The following is a 13,281-nucleotide window of genomic DNA, read 5'->3' as shown; positions in this document are numbered from 1 at the left end:
GGACACCTGGGATTTAATAAATTTTTCTTGAACTGTTGCACTCTCAGGTCACAGAGCCTATAATCTCAAATACCATCATTTTTATGAGATCAGCATTATATTTCAAACTGCTTAAAATCTTAAAGAGAAAGACAGCTTGATATAGGGGAGAGAACTCTGATCTCAGAATCAGGAAAATTTTGTGCTTGAATCCTGCTTCCTACATTTACTAAGTGAATAAGGCAAATATGTGAGTCACATTTTTCTCATCTATGGGCATGGTAACTACTTCAGAAGGTTGATGTGAAGATCGAATAAAAGGATGAGTGAAAATGTTTTGTAATTCTTAAAAACCTAACTTTTTAGGTTTTTCCTCAACTAGTCATTCATTTTAATGAGTTGGATCCCATAGAAAGAATAGCTGACTACTTCTCCTCTTCACAATTATATGGATAACTTTGAGGGGATATGGCTTCTAGCATTATAGCTTCTGACCCTCCACTAATGTGGGAGTTCATTAGTTAAATTCAACTAGCTTTTACAAAAGGAAAGTATGGAGAGTGATGGTACAAAACATTTCCTCAAAACAGCATTCTACTTTCACACACAAAGCCCTAGAGAGGGCTCAAATTCAAAGTACATAGCTAGTGAGTCACCCTTGGGGATATGTGTAACATATCAACTTCTGACCATGAAATTTCTTTTCTCCCTTTGTAGGCATCTCATCAAGCTCTGTGAAGGAAACACTTTCCATTGGGTAGTCATTTGTTGGACTAGGTGAGCAATGTTTATTGAGTGGCTAGGTCAGTCCACCACTGCTTTCCAACCCCTCTGCATTTTGAAACAGATTCCAAGGAGGTTAAACGCCAAATAAAGAATTTATAACTTATCCTAAAGTCAGTAGAGAGCCCCTGGTACTTTTTTTTTTTTTTTGAGTAGGGGAGTGAGTGAGGATGCTGCCTCTTCAACTTTGGTCTCAAGACTATTCAACATTATCGAAAATTATTGAGGATCCCAAAGAGATTTTGTTTATGTGGGTTATAGTTATTAACATTTACCATATTAGAAATTGAAACAAATAAATTTTAAAATATTTATTAAAAAAGAACAATGATAAACACATTACATATTAAAAGAAATAACATGTTTTGTGAAAATAACCATTTTTTTAAAAAAACTCAGAAAAGAGTGGCACTGTTTTACATATTTTTGTAAATCTCTTTAATGTCTAGCTTAGCAAAAGATAGCTGGAGTGTTTCTGTTGTGATACGTTGTTTTGGCTGGAGTACATGCAGATAATCCAACCTTATACATATGTAGTTATATGAAAAATGCTGAAAAGTTGGGTTTTCACAGTGTTGTAAGATTTGAGGTAAAGTGGGATTGGGATAGTGGGTACCACTGGCCAAGAGATTTTCAGAATGTGAGAGGAAGATTAGGATTCACAGAACAATTAAATGATCAATAGAAGCCTTGAGCAAACAAGGAATTGGAAGCTAGGTAGGCACAGATGGATTCAGCCAATCAGAAAGTCTTGTAGTTTTGAGAAAACCACAAACTTAAAATTGTAGCTCATCCAGCTCATCCAGCCCATCCAGCCCAAACTGATTGAGATCAATGACCTGACTTGATCAAATCACTACTGCTTCTACTTAATAGACTAACTGAATATTAAACAATACATCACAGAGGAGAAGTTTTCCACCATTTTTGAACATAGGATGTATGATGGGGGGGAGGCATGTTTTATACATATTAAGGAGAAACGGAGGGGGTATATCAGAAAGACTGTAACCCAGATAAAACATCAATCCGTTCTATGAAGGGAGGTGCTGCTCACACGAGCAAGTATAAAGGTCCCCCCACTTCTGTACTCAGAGCTCCCTCTTCCAGAAGAGGAGTGGGGTCCGCTTCTGGCCAGAAAAGTTAAGCCGATTCCTTAAGATTCTTCTTTAATAGATTTTCCTTGATATCCAATTTTCAGTGTCGAGTGTTATTTCTAACAATTTTGGTGCTCACCAAGTGGGGCTTAACTTGCAGACCTCTGATGGAGCAGGGTAAGACCCCTTGGGAAGAGGGGTCCCGTTGATTTCAACGGTCCTGGAGGTTGAACCCCATTCCCTTCGAACTCGCAACTTCAAACCACAAGCCTTGAGGGAGCCGGAAGAATCTTAACGATCGGGGAGTCAGCTGGCAGACCACGCAAGTCACTATATGGAACAAAAGTAAGAAACACCCTTTGTTAATCAGGGATCACTTTCTAGGATTTTTCTAGGAATCAAAGGATTCCTTGCTAGTGGAAGGCCGAACCGGGTAGCTTTACCATCTAGCGAAAATCCGCGAAGAAGTCTTGAGCCGGCAGCGCCAAAACTTGCTGAATTTGTAGATGGGAGGGACGGGATCTAGGGTTAGGGAACGGGGAGGAATCCCCGGGAAGGGATTGGGAAGACGCTCCCAGGAGTAAGGGCAAGGAGGAGAAGAGACAATTCTGTGCTAGACTGAAGGAAGAGGAATTTAAAAGCAGTTTGTGTTTGTCTGTTTTTGTGTATGAGTGAGCTTGTGTTTTATTTTCTGTGTTTCTCTCAGCCGAATTATTAAAAAGAAAAAAAAAGATCTGGCCAATTGAGATTTAAAAGCACTTGTTATGAACATAATTGGATTAGTTCTGAGAAAGGGAAGGTTTTTAACTGCTGCATCAATGAAAAAAAACCCGATATATTTCTGTGGACGTACCAATTTGGGTCTGCAGAAATAGTTAAGATTATACAACTGTTCAAACATTTCAGCAGATTCTGGGTTTTTGAGACTAATCAATAAGTTGCTTGGCACTGTCTCTCAGTCAGCTAATTGAATGGAGTTGACCTAATTTACATGACTGGACGACTTCTGAGGGCTAGAACTTGTGGCTTACTGGAAGAACAAAAACAAAAACGCCTTCTTTAGGAGAGCCTTGTGAAATCTATCCTAGCTAGGCTGTTGTCCCTTCCTGTTTGGATTCTTTTGGAGTTTGTGCTGGTGCCCCAACATCTTCTGTGTGGCTCCCTCCCCGGCATTTCTGGCGTGGAGGATGGGCTAGTCATTGTGCCACAGACCTGCAGCTGGGCACCTGGGTCCAAAATTTCTCTGATCCTCTCCCCCAGGGCCTAAAGTCCGCCAATTTCTTAAATCCCTGTAGATGGACTTGAAAGAGCAGTTTTCTGCTATCTTAAATTTTGGGACTGTGTGTTTGTGAACATGTTTATTCTGCTATGAGATTTTAGAAATATGTGTGTATTTATATCGAAATATTGCTAGAAGTTTAAATCTGTATTTGATTTGAAGTTTAAAAATTGGATATTGAAAAAAAATTCTCTGGTAATTGATCTAAAAGGTCACATATTTATGTTTAAGCTGTGTGTTACTTTCTAAATTGAATATTGGGTATGCTATAACATTTTGACAGCCCTGCTAGAGAAGTGGTATAAATTTTGTGAAATTTGGTCCAAAGTTATTTGGATATTAATCTGAAGGTTTGTCTTGCGAAGGCAAGAAACAAAGCAAGAAAATTTGCCATATAGGGATATGTGTAATTGCAGAACAAATTGTACATAAGTATGGTTTGGTAGAGACTAATAATTCTGATAATGAAACAACTATTTGGTGTGGAAACAAACAAACTACTGTTAAATTTTTATTTGTCCCAGAAGCAGGAATAAACCTGTTGGGAAGAAATTTAATTCTTAAATTAGATCTAGAGATAAAACATAGGGACGATTGGCTATTAAACTACATTTGTTAAGTATTGAATCCAGTAAAGATATTAGACCAGAAGTTTGGGTAGAAGGGAATTGTTAGGGGAAGAAGGTTGATCTAATGGAAATTCAAGAATCCTTAGGTTGTAGCCTATATTAGACAGTATCCTATCTCAATGGAGGGAAGGAAAGGGCTGCAGCTGGTTATTGATCACCTATTAGAGGAAGAACCAGATCAGTTAGAATGGTTAATAGAAGAGAAGAAAATGTACAGGAACAGGTACAGGTACAGGTAAAAGCAGGCTCTGGTTACAGTCCCAGTATTGGCCCTGCCTACTACTCTTAACAAACCTTTCCATCTGTTTGTAACTAGAAAAGGAACTGTCTTGAAGGTTTTAACTCAGTTGTGGGCTAGAGAAAGGCAATCTGTTGCCTTCTTATCCAAAGTACTTGATTTGCTCACCAGGAGATGGCCTGAGTGTCTATAAGCAGTAGCTGCAGCTGCCTTATTGGTAGGAGCAAGTAGAAAATTTACTTTTGGAGGAGCGTTGATAGTAAGCACCCCACATCAAGTTAGGACCATCCTAAACCAAAGGGCAGGTTGTTGACTGATTGATTCAGAGATTTTAAAATCTGATGTAATAGACTTCCAAACCTGCAATATTCTTTTTTTTAATGTATGATTCAATTTTTATTTTTTTAATTAATATTTTATTTTATTTTATTTAATAATAACTTCATATTGACAGAATCCATGCCAGGGTAATTTTTTTTACAACATTATCCCTTGCACTCGTTTCTGTTCTTATTTTTCCCCTCCCTCCCTCCACCCCCTCCCCTAGATGGCAAGCAGTCCTATATATGTTAGATATGTTGCAGTATAGTATATCCTAGATACAATATATGTTTGCAGAACTGAACAGTTCTCTTGTTGCACAGGGAGAATTGGATTCAGAAGGTAAAAATAACCTGGGAAGAAAAACAAAAATGCAGATAGTTCACATTCGTTTCCAGTGTTCTTTCTTTGGGTGTAGCTGCTTCTGTCCATCATTTATCAAATGAAGTTCAGTTAGGTCTCTTTGTCAAAGAAATCCACTTCCATCAGAATACATCCTCATACAATATCGTTGTCGAAGTTTATAATGATCTCCTGGTTCTGCTCATTTCACTTAGCATCAGTTCATGTAAGTCTCTCCAAGCCTCTCTGTATTCATCCTGCTGGTCATTTCTTACAGAACAATAATATTCCATAACATTCATATACCACAATTTACCCAGCCATTCTCCAATTGATGGGCATCCATTCAATTTCCGGTTTCTAGCCACTACAAACAGGGCTGCCACAAACATTCATGCACATACAGGTCCCTTTCCCTTCTTTAGTATCTCTTTGGGGTATAAGCCCAATAGAAACACTGCTGGATCAAAGGGTATGCACAGTTTGATAACTTTTTGGGCATAATTCCAGATTGCTCTCCAGAATGGTTGGATTCGTTCACAACTCCACCAACAATGCATCAGTGTCCCAGTTTTCCCGCATCCCCTCTAACATTCATCATTATTTTTTCCTGTCATCTTAGCCAATCTGACAGGTGTGTAGTGGTATCTCAGAGTTGTCTTAATTTGCATTTCTCTAATCAATAATGATTTGGAACACTCTTTCATATGAGTGGTAATAGTTTCAATTTCATCGTCTGAAAATTGTCTGTTCATATCCTTTGACCATTTATCAATTGGAGAATAGCTTGATTTCTTATAAATTTGAGTCAGTTCTCTATATATTTTGGAAATGAGACCTTTATCAGAACCTTTAACTGTGAAGATCAAACCTGCAATATTCTAACCTTTGCCATTTTTGAACATGGAATATATGATTGGGGGGCATGTTTTATACATATTAAGGGGAAACATGTAGTGGGCATATCAGAAGATTATAATCTGGATAAAATGAACCAATCCATTCTCCAAAGAGCGGAGCTGCATCACACGAACAAGTATAAAAGTTCTCCCATTTCTGTACTCAGGGCTCCCTCTTCCAGAAGAGGAGTGGGCCCACTTCTGAGCAGAAACATTAAGATGATTCCTTAAGATTCTTCTTTAATAAATTGTCCTTGATATCTGATTGTCAGTATCAAGAGAGTTATTTCTAACAGAAAGAAAATGAGTGTTTTATTAGTATATAATACCTTAGTATTATTGTGAAAATAGTTTTGAACTTGCAAACTCTCTGAAAGGATCTCAGGCACCACCCCCAACTTTGAAAATAACTGCTTTGGGCAAACCACAGTGATAGATTGTGTGCGGGATGGATTGGAGAGGTAAATACTTGGGGCAAAGGAATCAATTAGGAGACCACTAGTGGTCCAAGCCAGAGATGATGAAGGCCTGCACTAAGGTAATAGATATAGGAGATGTTGTGGAAGCAGAGATGAAAAAACTTGACAATTCAATATAAAGGGTTGGAGTACTGCCTCTGTCACTTACTAGCTTTGTGGCTCTGGTAAAGTGATTTCTGAGCTTCTCTGTGCCTAATGATAGAGGTAAGTATATTACCGACTTCATATAGTTGTTGTTGCAGAAGGTGGGGGCAGTAGGGCAGATAAATGAAATAATGAATCTGGGAAGGGAGAGAATTCTGGAGAAATAATAGAGTGAGAAATTTCCTGGGGTGCCTGTCTCCCATAGTCCATCATACCAAATAACTCAGATTAAAAAGTTCCCAAATTCAGAGTCCTCTCTAATGATAATAAGATTAATGAGGGAGTCCTTCATAGGTAATTAATAAAGAGAAATATAGCTCTTCACCAACCTGATAGTTTTAGAGCTCTAATAATTCTCAATTTCTCTCCTCTCTATCAATCTTTTGTTGACTTCTGAGGGTAGCCCTATGATTCTCTGATGCTGCTTTTAGACGCTATTATGGAGTATTACCATTAATCCCCTCTTAGGGCCTTCTGTTCCCATAACCTGGTATAGTCTGGAGCAGCTTTCTTAGACAAGTGAGAAATGCTGAAAAGTTGCTTTTCCACTGTTGCAAGTTTTGAGGTAAAGTGGGACAGTGGGTACCACTGACCTAGAGGCTTTCAGAATGTGAGAGGTTAAGAAAGGTTAAGATTCACAGAACAATTAAGTGATAAATTGAAGCCTTGAGTAAACAAGGAATTGGGGTCTAGGAAGGCACAGGTGGATTTAGCCAATTAGAAAGACTCTTGTGGTTTTGAGAAAATCACCAACTTAAAATAATTGCCCATCCAGCCCAAACTAGTTAGGATCAATGACAGGACTTGACCAAATCACCACTGAGCCTGCAATAGGCTAATTGAATATTAAATAACACACTCTGGAGGAGGAGTTCTCCACCATTTTTTAACATAGGAAGTATGATGGAGGGGGAAACATATTTTATACATATTAAGGGCGTATCAAAAACATGCAGTGGGCATATCAGAAAGATTGGAATCTGGATGAAATGGATCAATCCGTTCTCTGAAGGGAGTAGCTGCGCCACACTAACAAATATTATAAAGGTTTCCCCACTTCTGTACTCAGAGCTCCCTCTTCCAGAAGAAGAATGGACCCCACTTTTGGCCAGAAAGGTTAAGATGATTCCTTAAAATTCTTCTTTAATAAAATTTCCTTGATATATATATATATATATATATACACACACAGAGAGAGACAGAGAGACAGAGACAGAGACAAAGAGAAACAGAGAGAGACAGAGAGACAGAGAGAGAGAGACAGACAGACAGACAGACAAGACAGACAGAGAGAAAGACAGAGACAGAGAGAGAGGAAGGCATAGGCCAGAAAAAGTAGAAAACACATTTATGAATAAAAAAGATAAGTACTATGACAAAAAGAAATGAATAAGGACTAATAGAATTATCTTAGGAAGATTCTGAAGTGATATCACCTGGTAGGATAAGATACCAGACACTAAAGTTCTTTCTCAAACTAAATTGCCAAGCATTCCAACTAGACTGCAGAGAGCACAGCTCCTTTGGGTTGGTCACATTGTTCAAATGCCAAAAAAAAAAAAATTAATGGAGAACTCACACAGAGCAAACTTTCCCTTGGTGGTCAGAAAAAGCGATTCAAAGACACTCTCAAGGTCTCTCTTAAGAACTTCAGACTTGATTGTGTGACATAATGTGACATACTGGCACAGAATGGTGTACCTTCATCAGAGAAGGACTGGGCTCTATGAGCAAAGCAGAATTGCATTCCTCAGAAGAAATGCAAGATGGGCAAATTTAAAGAGTCCACCCCCAATGTTCATAGGGACTATTTGTATTTGACTTGTGGCAGAGCATTCTGGACTCATATTAATCTGATCAGCCACAGTCCAACACACTGTAACTTAAATTAAACATGGAGATGTCATTTTGGTCTTCTTTGAGTACAAAGGACAACAATCAAACAGTAAGAGGACTACATTTCTCTTCTCCTTCTCTCCTACCTCCCTATCTTTATAATCCCAAATAAGTTGGAACAGTGTAGACTTCTGGGAACTTTCCCTCACCCACAATGTCAACATTCAAACGTAGTTTGGGGTGAACAATATAATAGAAAGAGAATGAAAGGTGGGTGCAGTTTCTGCACTATACAGGAAAAGTGACTGTCTTCTTTGGTCCAGCACTCCCACTACTAGGAATATCCACAAAGAAAGTCAAAGAAAAAACCAAAGGCTCAGTATATCAAAATAGTCACAACAGCATTCCATGTCAAATAACCAGAAATATAGATGTTTATCAATTAAGAAATGAATAGGAAAAGTATAGCATATACCTATAATGCAATATTAGTGTACAGTAAAAATGACAAATATGGAAAAATTCATACTTTCATTTGTCTATGAATTTTATGAACTGATATAGAATGGAATGAGCAGAACCAAGTGCATAATATTAGCAGTGACTATAACAACATAAGTGCACACCAAGAGAACCAGCTATGCAGCGACTACAACGATGTAAGTTAAAGAAACATGAAGAAAACAATATATTCAATAGCTGTAACATTGTAAATAAAATGAATACAAACAGGAAATTGAACTCTGATTAATGGGAAGACAAAAATCAAACTATGAAGGTTTTGAAGAAGCGACCCTGAAGCAAAAGAGAAGGGAATTACTGGGACACACTCTGTACTACCATCAAGGTTTCTCTAGATTCAATCTGTAGTGGGTTGAGAAATTATTGATGTGAAGATACACGATGTCAATAAAAGGCTATTTTAAAAAATGAAACAATGAATATATAATGATATCTATCAAAAATTGTGGTTATCATTCATCACTGAATACAATCTATGACATCTAGTATAGTTCCTAATATACACAATGTAGTTGCTTAATAAAAATTATGCTTTTAACTAAGTTGATATAAAATTAATAATACATGTAAAAACCTTTGTAACTAGTAAAATATACAAAAACATATAAAATATACTCATCTTGAATTTTAGCAACTAGTATAGCGACCCTAGAGCCAGCCAATTTTTTTTGTTAAATATTAGAGACATTTCTTTCAGGAGAAAACAAAAAATTGACTCTAATTGGATGTCAAAGGGTAATCCATCCAATTTAGTCTAATCTAACACGCTTTTAATAAATTGCCTAATAAATGTGTCTTGGCACTTGGTAAGGTAGGATACAAAGACAAATACAAAAAATCACTGCCTTTCATTTTCCTGGGTATAAAGGAAGAATGTGACATTTAAATAGGATAGTGATTGATCATGTAGGATCCTGAATATTACAATTTGTAGTTCACAATCAACTTGTACTTCTTGTCCTGTCTCAATACAGTGGGCATAACTATTTGATAATCATCACCAAAGTCTGGTAGGAATTATAAATTATCCCTTGGGAGCAGGGAAGCACTTCAAATTCTGAAAAAAAAGTATAATGAACAATTGTAGCCAAGTAGGAGAGATTCAGAGCTTTAGACTTTCCACTAAAGGCTTAGGAAGAAAGATAACCAAAAAATTTTGCTTCGTCAATATTCCCAAAGAGTTGATGCTTGAGGTCAGTAAGACTTAGTGCTGTGTTGGCCCTTTTGGTTTCTTGATGATTTACCTAACTCTACTGCTAGATAAACATGTGAGGGGAGTGTAAAGAAACTTTTGTTTGCTCTTGGATTCCTGTCTAATTGGAATTGTGGGTCATTCTCTCGTGGCACATACATATTTTTGAACTCCTAGCTTTGTACTTATTTTTATTTCTTGATATTTTGCCAGCCATAGAAATTAAATAAATTGGAAGCTGAATAGGCCAATTTAAATGTTAATATTCACTGTTTACATTATACAAAATTAAGAAAGCTCTCTCATCTTTGTATATCCTTTTTTTCCTCTTTCTGTATAGGATACATAATTAATTCTTGGAATTTAATCTCAATAAGTTATAGGACTGGCTGGAATCACTGAAGGCAATAACAGAAGGGGGTATTGAAGGGTCCAATTCCCTCAATTTTATAGATAAGGAATTTGAAAACCAGGAACAATTCAACAACTTGGCCAAAATGTGTGTGTGTGTGTGTGTGTGTGTGTGTGTGTGTGTGTTCCATTTAGGAACTAAATGGAAGAACTAAATGCAGAACTAAGATACAAATTTAAGGTCCACTAATTCCAAATCCAATAACTGTTCAATTTTGCCAAAGTCAGGACAATAGCCTAATTCCACTATAAATTCAAATGATCTAATTGGAACTGGATTCTTCCTATTCTTGAATAATTCTTTTACTCAGCATTGATTGATTTCCTATCATACTGTACACAGTAGCTATCCCAACTTTCTCCATTCACTTAAAGTTCTCCCTAGAACCAGGCCCAGACTCATATCCCTTTTGCTCCCAACAAAGCCTAGGTAGCATGAGCTCCTTCATCTTCCCTCCTCCACATTTAAAAAACTTTTCTCTTTACATATTCTCTGTTTTTTAGAAGTCATAGAAGAAGTGTGGTTCTCCATCAAGGCTAACCTCATGTCTTTGATCCTCTGTCTACCCTAGGAAGCTTTCCCCATATTTCCTCCTCATCATCTTTAGTCCCTCTTTGTCTACTGCATTCTTCCCACTTATGTTTATATATGCTCAGGTCTTTCTTATTTTTTAAAAATCTTCATGACCTACACTTCCATCTCCTTAAGCTTTTATATTTATCTCTTTTCTGGCAACACTCCTTGAAAGAGTAGTCCATATTCATGAACTCACTATTGATTTATTTTTCAGTTTGTTATAATCTGTCTTTTGACCTCATCACTATACTAAAATGGCTTTCTCAGAAGTAAAACCACTTTATATATACTTCTATTAATCAGTTCTGTCCTTTGTAAAAAAGTTAATTCATATACATATATGATAATATATTCAATACTCAATCTATAAAACTCAAAATGACTTAGCTGTTCAAAGTTGTTCTTAGAACAATATTGATGTTACTATATACAATGTTCTCTTCCATCTACTCATTTAACTTTTCATTATTTCATACAAAACTTTATAGAGTTTTCTAAAATCAACCATCTTCTCATTTCTTATAACACAGTGGTATAACACACCAAAATCATATACCACAACTTTTTTATCCACTCCCTAATTGATGGAAGTTCTTCAGTTCCTAGTTCTTTGCCATCAATAAAGAGAATTGCTATTTCAGCTATTTCAGAACATAAAAGTCCTTTTTCTTTTCCCCTTGGGAATCACCTTGGGAAGCAGATCCAATAGTGTTACTGCTGGATCAGAAAGTATACACAAATTCTTTGGGCATAATTCTATAGTAACAATAGTGTCCATAACAATTGGATCATTTCACAACTCCACCAGCCATGTATTTTCCACATGCTACAAGAGCATGAGGAATGAGAAAAGAACATTAGGTATTGTAGGATTAATGTAGGTTCAGAGTTTGCATTCAACAATCATAGTCTTAAAAAGGATAAGAAAAGAGAAAACTTATAGCAAGAAAGCAATGTGCAATTAACAAAAACAGTGATCACCAAGACAATATAAGAAATAGACAATAGACAAAATACAACATATATCATCATCATTATGAGGAATCGCCAACATCTGAATTCCAACAGCTGAGAGAACCCAGGTCACAGCTATCCAGAATCTCAAAAGGGAAGCTTTGTGTTAGGCAAGTGATAAAGTGATAAAGGTTTTTATAGGATGAGAACTAAGAAGGTACTATACTAAATATTCTCAGTTGATACATGACCCTTGAAATAGAGCAGTGCCCCTTCCCCCCAGGCATAGGGACGTTCTATCAAAAGAGGTCCATCAAAGAAAATATTTCTTTATTTCTCATTTGATAAGTTCATCAGTTTTTATAGTTTTATTTATCATCTCCATACTACTGACTTCACTTCTACATATCAATCCTAATCTCTCTCTGTGAGCTCCAGCTTGCATTTCTAATGATCTATTGGACATTTTTTTTCTGGTTATACATGTACTTTTTTTTTTTTTGCTGAGGCAATAGGGGTTAAGTGACTTGCCCAGGGTCACATAGCTAGGAAGTATTAGCTGGGGCCACATTTGAACTCAGGTCCTCCTGACTTCAGAGCCAGTGCTCTATTCACTGCACCATCTAGCAGTCCCTATACATGTACTTTGAAGAAAAAAAAACTACACATTTCCTAAAGAAAATTAGAACAAATGGAAAAAACACAAGAAAAAAGCTAGAAGAAAAAGAAAAAAAAAGTGAATATAGCATGAGTTGATTTACATTCAATGTCCATAGTTCTCTCTCTAGCTGCAGATGGCATTTTCCATCCAAAGTTTTTTGCTTTGGATCACTGAATCACTGAGAAGAGCCAAGTCTTTTATAGTTGATCAATACACATTCTTGCTGTTAATGTGTATTTATTCCTGGTTCTGTTTGTTTCACTCAGCATCAGTTCATATAAATCTTTCCAGGCCTTTCTAAAATCTAAAATTGTTCATCATTTTTTATAGAACAATAATATTCCATTATTTTAATATACCATAACTTATTCAGCCATTCACTCATTTTCCAGTTTTTTGTCACCACAAAAAGAGCCACTACAACATTTTTTCCCACATGTGGGTCTTTCCCCCTTTTTTATGATCTCCTTGGGATACAGTAGGCTCAGTAGTGGTACTGCTGGATCAAAGAGTATGCCCTTTGGGGATAGTTCCAAATTGCTCTCCATAATGGTTGGATCATTTCACAACTCCACCAGCCATGTATTTTCCACATCCCCTCCAACATTTATCATTGTCTTTTCCTGTCAGCTTAACCAATCTGAGAGGCATGAGGTGGTACTTCAGTTGTTTTAATTTGCATTTCTCTAATCAATAGTGATTTAGAGCATTTTTCATATGACTATAGATGACTTTAATTTCTTCATCTGAAAATTGTCTGTTCATATCCTTTGACCATTTATCAATTGGGGAATAGCTTGTATTCTTATAAATTTGACACGGTTCTTTGTTTTAAAAATGAGGCCTTTATCTGAAAAAAAAAGCTATAAAAATTCCTCCCAACTTTATGCTTATCATATTCGTGTTGGTTTTGTTTGTGCAAAAAGTTTTTAATTTAA

The sequence above is a fragment of the Antechinus flavipes genome, chromosome 4 (genome assembly GCF_016432865.1).
Source record: "Antechinus flavipes isolate AdamAnt ecotype Samford, QLD, Australia chromosome 4, AdamAnt_v2, whole genome shotgun sequence".
Classification (NCBI taxonomy): Eukaryota; Metazoa; Chordata; class Mammalia; order Dasyuromorphia; family Dasyuridae; genus Antechinus; species Antechinus flavipes.
Note: the sequence above shows the minus strand (reverse complement) of the source record.